At 47.6% G+C, this 20,753-nt stretch overlaps 1 protein-coding gene across 1 annotated transcript in view; it reads right to left on the bottom strand.

The window, feature by feature from the left end:
• LOC119456153 (POU domain protein 2) overlaps positions 1-14,958 on the bottom strand; it is a 649,805-nt gene extending 634,847 nt beyond the window's left edge. Inside the window, exon 1 of the mRNA XM_037717773.2 lies at positions 14,919-14,958. The gene's annotated coding sequence lies outside the window, so the exon portion shown is untranslated. The remainder of the gene's footprint in view (positions 1-14,918) is intronic.
• Between the last annotated feature and the right edge of the window lie 5,795 nt (positions 14,959-20,753).

Below are 20,753 nucleotides of genomic sequence, written 5' to 3'. Positions count from 1 at the left end.
CTCAGCATCTCTATTGGCTGAAATGTGCTATTACGAACAATTCTATCGTAAGAACGTTTTGTGAACACATGTCTAGAATAGTGAAAAGTGACTGAACAATTCAATACTCCGTTGAATAAGCTGGAGCGCCTGGTTGGATCGACTGGTGAGTTGTTTCTACTCACTTGTGTAAGCACTGATAACGACAATAGACTGTGGTTTCTCTACCATGGACACGTTAACAGCGCCGAGAAGGACATCCGCGAACGAAACGTTCTCGTACTATAGGCGACGGGCGTGGAATACCGGAACACCTATAACACCGAAGATGATGACGATGATTACTTATTGGCAACCCCTTTAAAACGGGGCAGTGACACATAGTCACCTAGCCAGTTAATCAAGGATGCTATACATGTTTTTTTTTTCTTTGTTTTTTTTCGTTCTAGCATTCTTGTATAGGGTGAATGGACGGATGAATGCAATGAGCGTCGCCTTTGAAACGAGGCGGTGGGTTACGCCACCAAGCTCTTGCTCTTATTTTGCATAATGTCAGAGCTCTCTTTAAACACACACACACACACACACACACACACACACACACACACACACACACACACACACACACACACACACACACACACACACACACACACACACACACACACACACACACACACTCACACACACACAAGATTCCCCTGCAGCATCAAACTTTCTGGACCATGCACCATTGGGAACATTGTTTTTGTACGCCTCATTGTTTGTGGTCTCCCTACTTTTCTGCCACCAAACCTCCAATCGCCTTTTACTAATCTCTATTGCGGACATGTTCGCTTTAATTATACGGGAAAACAGCGCGAAAAAAAAAAAAAATGACGCACGAAAGATGGACAGGACAGGCGCTGAAACAGGACACGCAGACAGCGCATGTCCTGTCCGTCTTTCTCGCTTTTTCGCGCTGTTTCCCCGTATTGGAGCAATACCGACGCACTCAAGTTCGGACCCTTTTAATGTTCACTTTCCCCCTGCTATCCCTGAACCCAAAGACATCTCCTCAAGCAGCGCCGGTAGCTGCACTTTGTGCAACTACGACGCGTTAAACATTGCCTCCGAGATATCAGGCCATGTTTAACTGACTTCCGATATATCGGAAGTCATGCATTAGAAAAGCACTTGCGTTGCATGGCTGTTCTCGTCAACGGAAAGGAAACCCGGCGTGGTTGATTAGTGGCTATGGTGTTGGGCTGCTAAGCACGAGGTCGCGGGATCAAATACCGGCCACAGCGGCCGCATTTCGATGGAGGCGAAATGGGAGAAAAACACCCGTGCACTTAGATTTAGGTGCACGTTAAAGAACTCCAGGTGGTCCAAATTATTCCGGAGTCCCCTCACTACGGCTGATGAGATCGTGGTTCTGGCACGCAAAACCCCACAATGTAATGTTTAACGGGAAAGAGCTCTGGTTGAATTCAGCTTCAAAACGCCACCAGCGCCGCTGCGTTGATCCCGTTCATGCCTCGAGTATTCCGAAAATTGTAGGAGACAGAGGAGAGTTTTAGCCTTTCCGTATATAAGCGTATTGTAGTTTACGGAACATCGGGTTACCGGATAGTTGCGTAAGCGGCCGCGTTGGTTGTACCAACTTGCGGCGCATAGTTTAACCATATAGAGGGCACAGAGCTATTATTGCAGTGACCAACCACGTCCTACTTAGCTGCTGGTGGAGAGGTTCGGTATAGACAATGGTTAACATGCAGTCCGGTAGCTATCTCTCTCTCTCTCTCCTCTAACGCCATGTTTTACCGATGATTACCGTTCAGAGCAACGGATAGGAGGGGCAGGTCAACTGTATAGCACTGCGGCACCCATTCGACAAGCACTGGAGGTGATTTTATTACCAGTAGTGCCTAGTGCGGGGCAATTCTCTCTCTCCAATTTTTCGATTAATGATTTAATCGCGATTAATCCGTTGATTTGGCATTCAGCAAAAACAGGTATATATATATATATATATATATATATATATATATATATATATATATATATATATACATATACATGAGCGTGTGTTCCTGTCCGCGCGCTATACTGGTCGCCGACTTTAAGCACTATATGGCTCCGACACGTCAGTGGTTTTCAGCTAAACGGTGTCGCAGGCTGTAACAAAACACCGCTGCTTGTTTATTACAGACAAGAGTGTGCGCGCGCGCGCAGTCTACAATGTAAACGGAGAGTAATATGGAACGCTTACTTTTATTGACTTGCAATGAACCACTTTGAACCACGCGCAATGAACCAATTTATTCCTGAGAAAAAGAAAAGTCAATATCGGGAAAGCAGAGCAGGCACATTATGAGAATTCGTGCAGTGTGAACCTTTCATTCCGCGGAAGCCCCGACATGCGCCAACGCAGAGGGAAGAAGCGATGAGGGCGGGCTCTGAGCAGCAGGCGGACATGCAAGGAACAAGTATACAGAGCGGACGGGGTCAAACAACATCGCATCAAGTTATACAATCTGCACGTGCCTTTGCATGTGGAGTCTGCTACAGCATGTGTCCACGCCACGCTATACTGCAGCCAAAGCAAAACGACAAGAAAGCTAAGCGATCGTGTTGGCAAAGGTTAGCGATTTTTCAAAAGAAAACAGTAAATAAAGCTGGCGTAACAAACACGGACACGTTCTCGCGCATGTGCAGATAGTCCATGCGTGCGTGCGTGCGTGCGTGCATGTAAGCGTGCGTGTAAGCGTGCGTGTTTTCTTCCGCGCCACAGTGCGAAATTTAAGTTGATAGTCGACGTGTGAGCATGCATGCCCTTCTCGTCTCTTGCGTGTGCGCTTTTTACGTACATCAGCTATTTAAAATCAGGCCAACGGAAGATGGCGAAAGCGAATGCCTTAGTTCGGGACTTACAAGGGGCATTGGCATTGATAAATTGTATAGGCCCACATATTACAGGCAACATGTAACCACCTCGCAGCTATATATGACAACACGTGTGCAAAGACACTGCTGCAGTTAGTGCACGATGCAGATTTGGAAGCTTTATTTAACTCTTTTATTCTTCATGCCTATCAAAAAACCCTCCCGGACAATATATATATATATATATATATATATATATATATATATATATATATATATATATATATATATATATATACAAACTCTAAGTGACTCGTCGGTGTTCGTTTTAGCGGGCACAAGGTTCACCCACGCTGACGTTGCATGAGTCATGCTTCAACATTGACAATAAGAGAACAGCCTATGATGCAAGTGCAACGGGGTTACAGGAAAACTCCTATACAACAGTCTCAATCTGTTAGGCGTTTCTGCTGATACGTAATGTTCTCGCGCCTGGTTTGCACCCATCGGATTCAGCGGCAGCATGCGTTTCCGAAGACTCCGCGTCGGGTCGACTCGGTGGTCTCACGAGCAACACCGTACTAAACGGGAAAAAGCTCGGTAGCAGTGGCGCAACGCCACAGGCGCGCCGGTCGAAGCGCACGCTCAGCAGGCCATCATCCAGGGGCAGGTATATTCATTCCGCTCTCACAGCACGAAACGAGACAGCAACCGAGTAACGAACGCCGCTTCGGTGTCTCATAAATTGGCAGGCTGCTCGCAAATGCAGGGGCCGTACGCATATACGACAGAGAGAGCATTCGTCTAGGTGCAACCGCTCCAACAGGCGAGTACAGAAGACGAGGGTTAAAGAAACAGAAGAGAGAGAGAGACAAAGCAAAGAGCACGACTTGAAGCAGCCCAGAGAAGGGACAGGTATATTCGCAAGCGCGAGCATTTTATTATACACACAGGCCCTCCAACAGGCGTACGGACAAGCACCGCGACAAGGCCGCAGGTCGCGTACGCTACCGGAGTTTCTCGGAAAAACGAGAGCGCCGACGGCGCGGGTGAAGAGGCTCGCTCGAGGGGGCGCCACCCACCGCCATCTATCACGTGGCCTATGGGGACCGCGGGCCGGCGTCGTATATCCGTCGCTCGCGTCTTCGGCTTGCATGGAGCGCTCGATTTAAATGAACGGCCTAGGCCGAATTAACGACCGTAGATAACGTCGACGCTCTCTGTCGCCGACGCCGCCGCGAGCGAGCTCGGTCAAGTGCACAAGTACGTACACACAAACGGCGCAGGACGAGCAAAGCGCCGCCGCAGTTGCGTAGGCAGCAGCCTGTATGTGCAGGAATGCGCGATAGCAAGGAAGGTCCACTCCCCGAACGGTGCCTCACGAGTTCTCCAGATTGGGCATGCATTCCCAAACATGTCCTCGCGGTATACGGCGACCATCGCGCGGGCTGCGCCAGACGACATGGGAACAATCGAACCACTTACACCGTATATATGGATAGAGAGATTCGAGGCGAAATCGCGACCTCCGAACGGGATGCGCGTGGCTTCTTGGGTTGCGGATCGTCGAGGCACCATTTTTCTCGACGATCATGAATGTGTTAAAGCACATATAGGAAATCAAAAAAGGAAGAAAGATCATCCCGATGATTGCGCTAGCGCCGCCTTCTAAAAACAGTATATCCTACGTAAGGGCCTGCACTAATGTGATAAAACAAGAAAATAACCCCGTGCACTACGTTCTACGGAAATGGGAATACTGCCTATAATAAGCAACCAACGCCAAAAATCGATGCAACGAGGTATTTGTGTCATTGCACTGAGCTTTCGATAGATGATTGATCTATGCAAAGGAGACGTCGATTTGCGGTATAATGTTTGTAGCGGGAAAATACAGGAAAAGCATAACTAGCGACGGCAAAAGCAGGAAGTCAGAGGCGCAAAAAATTATGCAATATATAGCAAGCACCAACTCGCCCAAGAAGAAGTTGTCTTAAAGCATTGTTGGTACGTTCAGTTTCTCTCTCTCTCTCTCTCTCTCTCTCTCTCTCTTTTTTTTTTTTCTATGTGCCAAGCCGCGCAGATTTAACAGGTTTGACCTGTTCCCTGATCACACAGCGCATGCTCGAAACATCTTGTGCTGCAGCACCGCAAATGTATAGTGACGCAAGCCAAGGCTTCATCATTTCGTTTCTGTGTTCCTTTTCTGTTCTCGCTGATAAGCAAGCATCGCTCCCCTGCGCGTGCTCTTTTGCTACGGTCCTCGCTGTCGAGTTCAAGCACGAGCGAAATCAAAGTCGCCGGCAATTATTTTCTGTTACTCCTCGGACACCTCTCGGCCATCGATCTATGTGAACTGATGATGAAATGTTCGTTTTGTTATTGACAAGATCCATAAGAATACACAGAAAAGAGTGGAGGGAAGAGAAATGAGGTAGGCCGCATGTACCTACCTGTCTCGATGAACTGTGGGGGCACCTGAGCTAGTTCGCGCCCAGAAGGAAGACCGCACGCGTGGGTTGAAGGATGAGAAGGAAAGAAAGGGAAATGATTCGGGAGGGATAGGAAGGGAGCAAGGTGCGTATCGTGCGTGGCCGTCGTTAGAGCACGTTCGCGGTAGCGCTAACATACATACACTACACATGGCCGAAGCATAATTGTAACCACTCTATTCCAATTCATTTTCTTTTCGCACTTGGCCAGTAGTCCGAGCGGACTCCACCCACGTTTCTACAGGTGCTCGTCAGCCGTGGATAGATTCAATTGAAAAGGTACCTTTTATAGATTACGGCGGCGCGTATATCTATTTTTTCAAGCGAACCCGCTATCGTTCTGTACACGGAGGCTTGTTGCACATTCTTATAACTTCATTCACCTTCTCTACGTTCTCCTTCAATGCGCACTATACAACTCACACGTGTTTTCCTCGCTATACTAGTCACTGTCGATGCGAAACCTGCATTAACCTAGACATTCCCGCAAGCTCGATTTCAATCACTGCGCGGCCGATTTGCCTCGCGCAGGTTATCAAATTGATAAGCGCTCCTAATTGAACTCGCGAGGAACAGCGCGTATACGAGGAGGAGGCTCGTTGTGCGCGGCTACCGCACGACAGGTTGGCGGGCGGGCGGGACGGAGGGAAGGGCGGCAGCTGGCGACACGCAACCCTATCGCTGCGCGCGCGTATGCAAATCGGAAGCAGTGGGCGGAGCGCGGCGCGCGCGTGCGCGAGGCGTACACGACGCAAGGGCCGCGGCACGGGTTGGCCTGGACGCCGATTGCGCCACGCAGGGGGGCGTCCGGCTTCGCCGGCGAATCTGCGGCGCCGACTGACGCCCCAGTCGATATAGGCCCCGGCGCCGCAACGAGCGGTACTACAACGCACGCCAAGGGAGGGGAGATAAGTGCGCGGGCGACACGCCAGGCAGCCGCTGGCGGGAGGCAGCAACCGGTTCGACTCGCTGACCCAAATAAACACGCCCTACACGAAGAAAGCGCCGCGCGAAATAAGACATCTCCGCGAAGACATGTGGCTGCTATAGCCGTTTATACTGCAGTAACGCGTCATACTCGACGAACGCCGTCATGGTAAACGAAATTACGCGCCGACATACGAACAAACTCGACACAAGCACGAGGATGCCGGTTTGTCAAACAGGGCTGTCTTGCACTATACCCTCTGGTCGATAACCCGAAAGGATGTATTCTTCATTGAAGACCTTACAGAAGAGGCTGGAATTGATGCTGCGCTTTAGTTGGCAACAGGACTGTAGAGGGTGTGTTCTCTCCGAAAAGAGAGTTGCCAGTGCGTCTCGATCCCGTTGCTCCTACGCCGTACCGATGCCAATCAGCGGCCGAATTCACAAAGGTTTTCATTGGCATACAGAACGTCCTTGTAAATAGAGGTCCATGAGCTGGTATTCATAAAGCATTTCCTAAGCCCCAGCTGTACGTAACATCCGCTGTCAGATCGGCTGACCGGGGATAAACAGCGCTTGGGGAGAAAAAGCTTCGTTAGTATACGGCCCAAATTTCGTGCAATTAAAGCAATATAAAAAAAGAAAAGAAATCGAAAGCGCAGATGTAAGTTTAATTTCAGCATTAGAAACGGCGTTTACATGAATGCGAAGGTGGCGCATCGCATCGCATTTCTATAGCGTATCACATCCGTGTAAGCGGCGGCAAAGCGCTATAGGAAGGCGAATCGCGTTAATGCGCCAGGTGCACGGGTATAAATTGGGATGGGTAGAAGTCGACTCACGCGGTGCATGTAAACCCTGGCGTATCGCATCGAGGGGGAGAGAGAAAGTGAGGCTGTTGCGGCGTAGCTAACCGGAAACAGGTTTCGACTAAGTTTCGGACGAAAGGGAACGCGGCACATGAAAACGCTGTCGCATAGTATTAAAATGACGCGCTATGGAAAGTCATATAGTGCTTCCTAACAATCATGCACCAAGATTTAAAAATATGCGAATGTCACGTAGCTGGACAGAACAAAGGTAATATTGTTTGCCGTCGCTTGGAGATACTCAGCTTATTTTTTGGATTTCGCCTAATTACATAATTAGTCATAGTTAATTAATCGACTCATCAAATATTATAATTAGACGAAAAGCGTAAATGAGAAAAATGTAGGGAAACATGAGAAACTTCCGATACAGCTTTCTGTTGCTCAATACGTGCTGCATAAAGGTGTGTTTTTCGGGAAAGAAGCCCGCGAACACACGCGAAGTGCCTCGAGCGGCCAGTCGCGCGGCAATTTTGCGTGTATTCGCGGGCTTCTTTCACGCTCAGAAAAACACTTATGTAGCACGCATTGAGCAACAGAAAGCTGTAGCGGGAGTTTTTCATGTTGCTCTGCAATTTTCTCATTGACACTTTCATCTAATTATAGTATTTGAGAAGTCGATTATTTAACTAAGACTAATTATGTAATCAGGCGGAATGCAAAAAGAAATAGAGTATCTCCAAACGACGGCAAACAACATTACCTTGGTTCTGTCCAGCTATATACGTGGCATTTGCACATTTTTAAATCTTGGTGCGTGATAGTTGGGACACCCTGTATACTATATACGTTACCGCCGCATTGGTGTAAATGCGACTAACACAGTGCGCGTCATACATTGCTCGCGCTCATATGAGCAACGCAAGCTGGTAGATGATGAGCCGACAAGTTTCAGCCCTCAAAACATCCATGCTGCCAACCGCGGGGGCCCGCATGCATGCCCCACCCGTATCAACCACAGGCATGGTAATACGAGAGGAACGCGCTCCGACGGCGCCCTTGATCCCCAAGACCCTCTCGCCGCGCAAAGGAGGCGACGCATATGGGGGGGCGCCACCACTGCGATCGGAGCCCGATACGCCGCGTATAGCCGGGTATAAGGAGCGCATGGAAGTTTACGATGCTCGGACATCTCTGAGACTCTCCTATCACAGGCACAAAGCCCGCTGGCAGACGCCGCGACGAAAGCATCGACATTATGGATCGCGCCGCGTGCGCGCCTGGGACTGCTCGAGTTGCACGGCACGCCGAAGACACGGCAAACATGGGCGCGCTTTTGCATTTCGCCTCTACTCGAGGAAATTCGGCCGTCCGTATCCGAGTTCGGCGCCGTCTCTTCGGCGCGCGCCGTTTTCGAGACAGCCGAGGGGAGCCGGCACGGGGGCCCCCCTTCGAGCAGCCTCCATGCAGTCGGCGGAGGAGCAGACTGGGCTCGGGTTTCTACAGCCCCGCCGACTGTGATTGTCGCCCTCGGCGATGACACGCTCCGAGAAGCGGGATCCAGACCACGGCTTCGCCGATGGGGGAAGCGAGAAGGTCAAGTATGTACAAGCCCGCGGCTCACATGCCGAGTGCATGCGGAGAGTGCTGGCGGACATGTTTGCGCAGTTGCTATTCTCGAATTGGAATGATTCAGGAATCATTCTGGCTTTGCAAAAGCATGGAATGGAACGGGAATGAAATGGTGACCTAATGCACAAGAACAAAAATAGAATGGGATCGAATATTGAATAGCTTCACTTGCATAGATATTTACAGGGTATGGCCTCAAGGCGGAGAGGGGGACGGGGAGGGGGGGCGGTGTTCCCAGCCCTCCCCCGTGTACCTCTGAATCCGCCAGTGATGCGCATACGGACTCGCAGATGGATTAAAGGTGCAGTCTAGAACAGAACTCCACTTTAGCGATGATATTGCCTTGTGGCACCGTGCCTGAATTAAATGAATTGAATGGTGCTGTAATTCCTAGCTGGAATGGGAATTGGCTCGGACTTTCAACTCAGCAGAATTAAAATTAATGTAACTGCGTCACTACTATGTATATACCACACTTCGCACTTTTACAAGTATACGCTCGATAATTTAAGTATGCCATGATACACATGAATAAATGAAGTCATGCATCAAGAATGGACGTTCTTTCGGCCATACGGATTCTAGACGTTTTAGTCACAAATGATCCCTAAGCAACGAGCCCCTGCAATGTCTGCGTGCTAGGAAACGGCGGTGAACGCACGCATACGCCGGAGGGCAACCACCGCTCTCTACCGAATCGTGCACGCAGCGCCGCATATACGCAAAGCGGCGCGCATATACTGATGAGCCCGTCGTTCTTTTTTTTTTTATATATATATAACACTCAAGAAAAGAAAGAGAGAATGAATGGCAAAAACAGACAGTCGAACACCATCACGCGACCGAAATACACGCATCCGTCGGTTAAAGAGCACAGCCGCGGCACGAAGACCACGCAAAACGCCGTTTGCAAAAGAAAGGAAAAAGAAAAAAAAAGGCAAGGAGAAAGACACCGCCTCTGCCACCGCCGCACGGCGCACGTATCGCATTACGACCGCGCGCGTACACTGCATATACGCGTCGCGCATGCACACACACAAAACTAAAGCACCCTGCTGCAGCCGGTACAAACAGCACCGGCAGCGCACGCCGGCCGAGCAAGAGCAAAGCGCCCGCGGCGGCATATCATAGCTCGCGGCGAGGCCGTTTTCTCCCGGCGCTCACTTTCCCATCAGGCACACACGCCCGGCTCGCGCGGGGCCATCACCGTCATCACAACTGCACGATCCTCCGCCGCTAGAGCAGCCACGTCCGGGGGCCGCGCGAGGCGGGCGGATGCATGCCGGCCGGCCGTGGCAACGCGCCGGCATGCCAATATGCATACAGCCGCGCCGGGTCCGCTTCCTTGCGCACCGGGGCCTCCACTCCACGCTTTACATGCCAGATAGCGTAGTGGGAGAACATTTATTACTTGTGATGCTTGGTCCGCATCAGTGAACACTGTCGAGAAGATCAACACACCATAATCGCCAACGAGCGAACAAGGATGTTCCTCGATCCGATTCTCGGAAACGCAGCGAAGTTGGCCCACAGTTTCCCTCTTGGAGCACGGACGACGGACACGTTGAGCGCGAACTGGACGACCACGGTATATACAAATCGGAACAACCTTGTTTTGCATGTGCACTGCGTTCATCCAGTTCGCGCCCAAAACAGACCCTTCGTTTAAATCACATTTCTTCCTCTATACTACTTCGTACACACTAAGACAGCGACGCCCAGAGATGCGGCCGTATCAATAACCTCATCGGGCCGTATACAGCGTAGAGCGTCAGAAGCGCGCCTATCGGACTATAGCCACATCGCAAACAACAACAAGCGTATCTCTTTTTCCTGGTAGCCTGGTACGACCCGCGCGCGGATATCGCACGTGCCCGAAACTTGCGTGAGAAATGAAGACGCAAAGAGAAAGGGAGAGGGGGGAGACGAAGGGCGTTGGGTGAAAAAGTGGGACGCGCTGGCCGTCGACGAGCACAAGCCAGGGACGATTGCGCGAATCCGAAAGTGAAAGAAAGTGCCTCTCCTGCCGGCCGCCATTCACAACGAATCCAGGCAGAAAGCAAGCGTAAAACCGAAGGCGGCGAGCACCCCCCGCATGCATGATCAGAAACGGTGTCCAATGCGTCGCAACGACACGAAAAAACGGGACTCGCGCGACGGCCGCGTCGCGTGCTGCTCGCGCCCCGCCCGCCCCACAATTCCTCAAGCACCGGCAGCCTGCTTAACCTTGAATTCGGGCTACACCATTGTGCAACGACGCAGGATGACGTGTATAGTACCGTCCGTTAAAAAGGAAAACTCGGGAAGCGGGCACGGACGAAAAAAAAAAAAAAAGTTGTTTGTAAAAGAGGAGGAGAGAGGGAAATGCGGGAGGATGGCCCCAACCTTGACCCTGGCAACGGTACTGCAGAAAAGTGAACTCGCGTCCCGCCGATGAATGGAAACGGTATAGTGCGTGCCACGCGGGGAAGCGCACATGGGGAAACTCACAATGACACACGCGACGTTCCCGGCCCCTCGAGGTTCTTCAATGGAGCTCGGTGAACCAGAAGAAGGTGGCGCAACAATGCAACCGGAGGAGGAGTGGTTCCAACCTTTGGCCCGCCACGCGCCTCACGAAACTACTCGGCGGCACGCAGCCGTCGCCGGGAAGTGGGACGTCTCGTCCCGATAGAGGCACAGAAATACACGCGATGGGGTGGAACCAATTGTGCGCCTAACTTCGGCACTTTTTCAGCGACGCCGACACTCCTTCATCGTGCCTCCTCAATGAGCTGGTGTTAGCGATAAAGCTCAGAATGGCTCTGATAATACGTAAAACGAAGATGAGTGAGAGAATGTGTTTTTTTATAAGTTATGTCCGACAGTGTGATGTCAGAAGGCAAAAAAAAAAAAAAAGGAAGCGATAAAGAGAGGAACACCAAACGAGGCAGATGTGGGCAATGTCTAGACATCTGCGGATCACACCCCCTTACATTTTTACTTCGTGCACCACTTTCGAGTGGACTTGCAATGCGAGATGCGGTGCCTCAATGTATACCTCGCAGAGAGCAGAAGCTTGAAGAAAGCTCTACCAGATGCGGTGGGGCGCAGCTGTTCTATCCCCCAAAAAGCTGAGAAACTAAAGACACAAGCATGTAAATAGCCTTTTAGAGATTAGTGAGCAGATCTCCCATAAGCCACGTACGGCTGAGTTGTTATTGGACTTGGGTTTTTGGCAAGGCGAGTATAAGTGGTTCGGAGCAGGACACCGTGCGCAGATGACAAGACTGAAAAGACTCCACACGACGAACGTCGTGAGGTCGAACCGTGCCCTTCGCGGCTCCGGACTGTTCTGCATCGCGCCTAACTTGAAGAATGCGCAAAAGTGAGAACACCGCCTAACGTGATGTCCCAAAACTAAGCCCCAGCTTCTCCCAGACGCAAAATTATTAGTGCGCATTTGCGGTTATGAGTATACCCTTTTTCTCCTTCATTTATTTATTTCATTTTATTTGTCGCTGGACGCTTTGGAAGTGAAGTTATCTCTCACATTTTTACATTGTATAACACTAGGTTTTTGAATTACTTTTGTTTGTGTGTTCTTGCTAAAATTTATTGTATAGTCCCCCTCACATAATACTCCTACGTGGTACCTGTGAGGTATTTGTAAATAAATAAATAAATAAATAAATAAATAAATAAATAAATAAATAAATAAATGTCAACATCAACGGTGGATATATCGACTTTCGCCATACTGGCATACATAGAAAAACATCTACATACTGCGAACCACTGAGTCACGTGGTAATTGTAAATACGCATCTCTTCTTTCTGTCCTCATCATCTTTTATCCCTCTAATTTGACCCCTTTCCTATTTATCCTATGTAGAGTGACCTGAGCATACTAGCTCAGGTCGACCTGTCTTTCCTCTAATTATATATATATATATATATATATATATATATATATATATATATATATATATATATATGCGTGTGTGTGTGTGTGTGTGTGTGTGTGTGTGTGTGTGTGTGTGTGTGTGTGTGTGTGTGTGTGTGTGTGTGTGTGTGTGTGTGTGTGTGTGTGTGTGTGTGTGTGTGTGTCGAAACATCTAAACATCTAAATACAACGCTGCCAAGCCAAGGGACCCATCAAGCTAAATCTGGCAAGAACTTCGTTTCGACGCTCCGCAAGACCTCCCGCGAATATAGATGCGACAAGACAGCTTCTACGGATGAGTTTACAGCGACAGTTGTCACATAAGTGTGTTTCATACAGATTTAGTGTCTTTTTGTCACAGCTAACATCACCACTAAGCTTCCCTTGCAGAAAAGTCGACAGAGTGTTCTATGTACGTATCCCAGCCCAGGATTCCACGCAAGGGCAGGGATGTATCAGCCGTCGGCCGTCATCACTGTCATGGTCTCGCTGTTGGTCGTCTTGCCACTGTCGTCGCCAGGCTTGTATCTCAGTCTTAGAGGCTACTTTTTCTGCTGTTCTATGACTCTTTTAGATAGGCATGCGCGGATTCGCTATAAGATTATTACGAGTGCAATAACATTATTAACTATGTAATGACGTCATTACATTACTGCGAGTGTAGAAGATACTGCGGAGGACGAAATCACTGCGCTTGTCTGCCACCAGCAGTCCAGCACAAATCAATAGCTGGTCGGTCTGTCGGCTCATTTGGGAAAAGGTCTTAGCCAGCTCATTATAGGCATACTGAAGGAGGACATTAGCGGCTTTTGCTCGCTAACACTTCCCTAATCGTAGAATTTTATTTTTTTGTAAGTTTTTTTTTTTTCTTCCATACCTTTGATATCGCATTTCGCAATCCGCCCAAATCGCTCACCCCTTATGACGTCGTATTCGCGTACGGTGACAACGGCTAACTTCAAAGCTCCGCGCCCGGCTTCAGGTTAAGTACAGACACTAAACTTACCTTTAAGGAAGACACGCGCACAAGTGACACGCAGTGCGCCGCGTGACAGAAGATTGCACAACATGACGTACAGACACGTGGTGTCTGAGAGAGCAAGATTTAACCAGATTTAACCAAGTTGCCAAAGGTAATCCGAGCTACAACGGCACCGCTCTGACGCAGATAGTTGGCTCGCACGATACGCACGCAAAAGGCACACGAAGATGCGGAGTAGAAAACAGTCATTTCGCGCTAGCAAATACACTAGGTCGCCAGAGTAAATTTAAGTTCACTCGTTACGCAAAGCTCTTATAACGTCCACACACAACTGCCACTGAGAGGCGTTAGCAGTGCTTAAACAAATACTGTCCATTCTACGTTCCCGCCCCTTGAAACTCACTGGGCATTCGCTACAGCACCAATAAATCATGCGGTGCAACTCGACCCCGCAGATACTACTGTTGACTATAGTATTACGTTATGTCAGAATGCTTGCGAACGAAACAACATTGGGGGATTGTGCACCACAAAAATATAATGAATAATCAGCGCCGGCGCTCTTCGAGAAATGTCAACGTTCTGTGCTCAGCAGGCGCAGGAGCAGTAGGCGCATGAAAATGCATATTTATGCTGCATCGAAAACACAAAGGTCGCGCTTCGCTTCTAAAACGACGTACAATAACACAATGCGAAAGAATATTAGCACGTAAAAATGTCACGTAGCGAAACGGTGCCAAGAAAACGATATACAGAGACACCTTGCCGAGCTAGAAGTGTCCTGTCGATTTATTTTCGGCTACTTCTTTAAGCAAAACAAAAACAAAAAAAAAATGGCTGAGGGCGTTTGGAGCTCGCGCGCTGAAAAAGGGCCGCGAGCGCTCGCGGCCGGACTTCGCGCAAATCGATCCGCCCGCAGCGCAGCCGACAGAGCACATGTCTCGTTAACATCTCGTTTACTGCTCGGCATTTCGAACGCCCGCGATTCATGATAGGTTGACAGCTCACAATCATACGTTTGAGCGATGAGTGACGCATCAAAAGCGCCAGCAGTGCCCCACCAAACGTGCATTGACGCCGACAACGGCAACAATCGAGCAGGCGCTCGCACGCGCATAACGTCCCGGCGAGTGTCGCGGTTATCACGCCCGAATGGAAGCGCCGTAGAAGGCGGCTCCCCCTCGCTGTGTCAGTGTCCAATGACCACCACGCCCACTTCACGGCGGGTCGCATTGTGTGCCCGGACCTCCCGAACTACCTGACTCCGATCGGATCAGAAGGCAAGAATGAAATAAATCGCTTACTTGTCTGCTGCTTAGCCGACGACGCTGGGTCCGCCATCTTGAATAATCTAACGAGCTCCGGAAGTCGTCTAAGGACGGATATCGCTGGTTCTTGTTTTAGCGCAACAAAAATATATCACCTTATCATAACCTCACTACCGTAAGTAACTTTATAGCAGTTCAAAAAGTGTAAGTACCGCAAGAAATAAATTTCGAGCTCCCGCAAAACTTTACGCCAAGTTTCGCCAAACTGATGCCGTGTTTGTTTTTCTTGGTTTTCCTCGCTGCAGCCCTCCCCGCCCTCTCTACCGAAGTTGCACAGCGTCCCACGCCCACGTGCAGCAAGCAACTTACGTTTTATTTTGTTTCTTCGTGAACGTGTTTATTTCATTCGCTCCTCCTGCTCTCTTCTGTGATATCTCAGTAGGTCACTGCGACCCTGACTGTGCATATCGTTGGCAGTAGGCTCCGTAGACTCTCTAGCCAATGCAAATGTGGGGCGTTTCTATGAATGGACGAATCAACATTCGACAGTGCATTGGATGCATGATCAGTGGCTTATTGCGGTCTCGTGCAACTATCTGCCACTTTAGGGTTCGTGTTATTGATGCCTTCATTGATCTGTCACTTTAAACACGATGTCGCCGGAGCGTGTGTGACAACCCTGCAGAGGTGCAGAAACAGCGCGCGCCAACCTGTTGCGCGCGCGCAGTCGTTTTTCCTCCGCAGGCTTCGGGCCTTGCCCGTTGTTGTGCAGCGTTGTCACTTCGTGTTGTCGTTCTGGCTTCATTTTCGTTGTTATTGTCCCACTCTTTCTGTCATGGTGCTTTCTTGCATTCGTATTAATTCAGGTCACATGGGGCACTTTGATTACAATCGAGTCCAATCCGGATCGAATTTCTCGATCGCGATTGCTATTTCCCGCAGCTTGCACAAAGGAGTGAATCACGATCGAGCACTTCGATCGCGATCGAAAGTGCCCTGTAGACCGGGGTATAACTGTGGCTATTTGCAAAGGGGAAAAAATTGTCCAAGCAGAGGTAGCATCAGTCAACCTTCTGTTCCCTGTAGCACGTTTTGTTTAAGAATTCTGCTTGAACTTTTGTCAGTAGAGTACGCGAGTGAGTGGTAGTGTGTGTAGTTCGCACCACAGTTGATTCGGTCGGAAATATGGGCACAGTTACGTAAATTTATTAATTCTTTTAACCATGCCAGTTCCAGATTGTTTTTAGCGGCAACATTTAGTTTCTATGATTACTTACTGTGTAGCTCTCAACCATTGTAAATTTTCAGGCACATAACAGTGTTCAGTGATAAACATGCCTGAAACACTCCATTGTTACAAATAATAAAATACATTGTTGAGCCGTATCAATAGTTTATTGTTACACACACGTTCATTAACGACTTCCTGACTAAATGACACACAACATATATATATATATATATATATATATATATATATATATATATATATATATATATATATTTCTGTTTCACTGCTTACCATTGTCAGCAGTTTATGTGTCCTTTCTTGATTAATAAAAACAAAATTGATGCTGACCATGACTTGTGCGGTGTCTATGAAAGGCAGTATCACCCCCTTATGCTGTGGTCTCCTGCTGCAGGCACGTATTCAAGGGGGAGCCCTCCCCCCAAAGTGAAACTCTGCCCATTTTTGCAAGCGAAAAAGGAATACAAGTAGTGATGCCCCCATTTCTCTCCCGCAAGAGATACACACCTGCTCACATGCAAAAAGAACTAATTTCCCGAACATATTTTCATAGACAGGCATAAACATTATTGCTTAAGTGGTCGCTCCAGCTCACCATGAAGTGCAAAATGCCATGGGTGCATGGGTCTGCACACAGAAGTATCGGGCCCATTATTCTTCTCAATCTGTAGGGGAGCACTACAGGTGAGCCTCGTATATTTCCTAAATCGACGATTTGGAAACCTCTCTTGAGTAATGCATTGCAACCCACCAAACACTGGACAACAACACTATACAGAGCTTGCAATTTGTCCTACTGAGGCACGTCAAGGGTAAGCTCAAGTCTGCACAGCCCGCCTTTGAATTTCACGTCGAACATACGAGAACGGCACATGTCCCTATGCTAAAAGGGGAGTGGGTGCTCTGGAAGGCAAAATGGCAGGCTATGCAAAGAGAAGAGCTGCCACACTACGTGACGGACGCTCTAGTTGTATGTGTCAAAGACTTGCATCCAAAATTTCACACACTCCTCAAATTGTTGACAACAGTCGGCACCAGAGGGAGTAAAGTTAATTTAGCGGAACATGATGGCTGAAGAGTGGCTTAATTGGCTGGATGTCATGCATATTCACTGGGTGCCAGCCAGCGTCGACGAAGTTATCTCCGTGTTTACGGAGAAGCCCAGGCATATGAAAATCGCGGTGTGAAGCGGATATTCAAACCAGGGACAAAACAATATGTATTAAAAGAAAAGGGTACTCTATTAAAGGCAGTGCCTTTATTACGGTCATCATGCCACCTTCCCATTCAGTAAGCTTATGCCTCCTAAATATGCAAGCATACACATTGTCATTGCTGAATAAAATACTATATGTTTATTGAGCTCAATGAGCCCTCATCTATGGCTGTCATTGCATCCTACTGCTGCATCTTTCGCCAATCTGTCGGACATTTCGTGTTTGTCTGGTGTGTTAAAAACGAAGCTATTAACAGAAGGACAAACCACACCTGCACATAATCATTTTATCCATGTTTCATGCTCCTTTCCAATTTGCTTTCAAACCGATTGGATGCATGCGAATGAATCTGAATTTCAATTGGAGGGTTCTTAATTTTGTTCCATGTGTGGGGTGTTCTAGTATGCTGTTGTAATATATAAATAAATATCAGGAAAAACAAGTTTGTTTGGACCAGTGGAGGCTCGGGCCCCCTCCGAAAAAAAAAAAAAAAAGAAAAGCCTGGCAACTTGCCTATCCCAATGTCACTATAGAATGGTGATAGTCTATGAAACACTCTTGAGGTGTGAATGACTAGTGCCGTAGCATAATGCATGTTCAGTGTATTTTCTTTTTACTGGTCCTGTTTTGTTTTAACACCATTATGTAGCCAGCAGTGCTGCCCTGAAACACTGTGCAGCCCTTAATTTTGACATGTTGCTGTGTACAACATAGTTGCAATAGCATGTGATTTGAAAGGAAATGAGTGCTGTGGTGAGCTAGTGAGCCCTGCACAAGTTCTACATTCATGCATAAGTATCTCAAATTTTTAGCACGTAATATGTAAATGCAAGCTAGCAAACAACCTTCACATGAAGCTAACTATCATGCTCTGAGCAAAAGAGTATTATGATGTGCATGTAATTAAAAGGCACAAGGAACAGCAGTTTGGATTAGGGATTGGATGCAAGTAGGTAATTGCGGAATAAGTGAAAATGGGCAGGCCATAATATGCTGGGCAGAAAAGTAGTGGTCCATTTCATTAACAGGTTGCATAGCAAGAGAAGTGAAATGCAGTTGAGAGAAGCAAATAACAATGGGACAATGAAATGAATTTGTGGGAATAGGGTGGGCTGGACTGACGCACAGCAGAGGTAAATGGAAATTCCTTGTAGATTGGCTAGAGCAGGTGTTTCTTTTAGATGTCAATATATGCACTCCATCCAATGTGGACTTTCCAGGCTGTGATTTGTACGAAGTGCCTGAGACAGTGTAGCAAATACTTGTTGGTTGTCCCCGATATGACTGTGAATGGCAGGCAGTGGCCTATTCATTAGTGCTAATTGGTAACAGGCCATTGAGAGAAGTGGTACTAGGCCCTGGACCAGATATTTTATCAGCAAAGCAAACCATCGATGCTCTCCTAGAATTTTTTACCAAAAAAGGCATAGATTCGAGGTTGTGAATGGGCTGTCCAGATGTGTGTGTATTTACCAGGGGCAGATCCAGAGTAGCCTCTAAGGAGGTGGGGTTCATTAAAACACACAAGGAGCTGTTCCCCACCTCTGTATCTGCCAGTGATATTCACATCCTACTGCCTATGATCATCATCCCCCCTCGTACATCTCTTTTTCTCCTCTTCTCCTTCTCTCTAAGCAGAATAGCAGGCTATATACGAGCTATTACCTCAGGCCAACCTCTCTGGTTTCCCTCAAGTAAATGTTTTTCTCTCTCTCTCGCAGAAACCTTTGCCCTGTAATGGACTTAATTAGGATAATGATCACGGGGAACATAAAATGTGGTTAGACAATAGCAATCATGTTGTGTTCCTAAGCAACTTTCGTCAAATTGCCAGGCAGCCTTGACGTCGCACTTCCAGGTAATGTGGCTTTTTCAGGAACAAAACTTTGAAGTGACAATAGTCACAAATGAGAGTAAAATTTTTAAATGCCAAATGATTACTTAGTATATCATAATCTATTAACTATTTGTGTCTTTATAATACCGGCCAAGGGGGTTTTGGAGCAGGTTTGGGGCAGGAATTGTTTGTTTTGGAGTGGAAGATACACATTTTGGAGCATGCTAGGTATGGTTAAACATCAGTGAAATACAGACAAATCAAGACAATGTTTTTTTTATTTGACTTTACAGAACACTATTAGGTTACAGCGAATCAGTTCTATGGAAGCCCACAAGGTGGAGGAAAGTTCACTAATGGAAAAAAAAAAGATGTCGTACACTCGACAAAGCAAACTCATTTGCGTTCCTCCGAAACCACTATTAAGTTACATACCGGACGCGACAACTAAATGTGGCCATGAAAAGAAAAGTAACCAAGGGATTTACGCAAACAGCACCCATTGTATGTTGATAGGCTTTTGTTCATTGACATCTCGTCGATTAGGTAAGTTTATAAAGTTAGCTAATTAGATGCATTTGTGCACAATGAACAGGAAATACTCACTGTGACAACCACGAAAGACATATATTACTCACCCACCAGCATACAGCAAATGCCGTTTGCATAATGCCCTCAGTTATTTTTTAAATTCTTGGTGGCACTCAGTTGGCTTAGCAGTGTACCACAGAATAAATGCAAAGTTACTTTCTTGGTCATTGTTTGCTAGTATTCCACATAGCTTGGCGAGAAGAAAAAAAAAAAAAGAAGCTCTGACATTTATGAAAAGAATAGAGGGAAAAACGTGTTCAGTGGCTTAACGATCAGCGTCACCAACCAATATTTTGCACAAGCTCGATTATTAGGGCTGCCCCATAAAGTCGATGTAAAACGGCGACCAATATTTTGAATGCCAAACAATGGTTTCTTAAAATTTTCTGACTCGATCTTCACAAGTCGCAATATAAACATCATTGCTGCGAACGCTATTTTTGTCGTTTGCGTATTCTCCAACCCTTTACGACCGCCATTCAACCGCTACGGTAGACTAAAACCGAAACTTAACATCCTCGGTTTGGGTTTTGCAGCCGTAAAAGTCTGATTTTGTACAGTGTAGTTGTGCAGAATATAGAGTTCCCGGAGTGCAAATTTGAGTGATGATTAGGGTTGCCATTGGACATTTCTGGTCAAGAGGTTTCACGTGCACATGCAAAATATATTTTAACGTTACATGCATGTGTTCGCCATTAATCGATGCAGCTTTACTAATAGGGCATACAAGCGAGCCTTTAAACGACAGACTGCACGACTTATTCATTCAGCTGAGAGCGCAGCTTTTTTTTTTTCGGGCTGCCCAATAAAAAGAGCGCCAGTTAAAGTCATCTTTAGCTGGTCCGCATATTATGCAAACGCATAAGACTTGCATAAAACATTCGTAACGCATTGTATAGAACAAAGGACAATGCGCCACCAAACACACCCTCACTCCAAAGATGCCGGCACTGAAACTTTAGCATTAGCTTGCTTTA

The sequence above is a fragment of the Dermacentor silvarum genome, chromosome 6 (assembly GCF_013339745.2).
Source record: "Dermacentor silvarum isolate Dsil-2018 chromosome 6, BIME_Dsil_1.4, whole genome shotgun sequence".
NCBI classification, from domain to species: domain Eukaryota; kingdom Metazoa; phylum Arthropoda; class Arachnida; order Ixodida; family Ixodidae; genus Dermacentor; species Dermacentor silvarum.
Note: the sequence above shows the minus strand (reverse complement) of the source record. Positions and strands in the feature narration are given on the sequence as shown.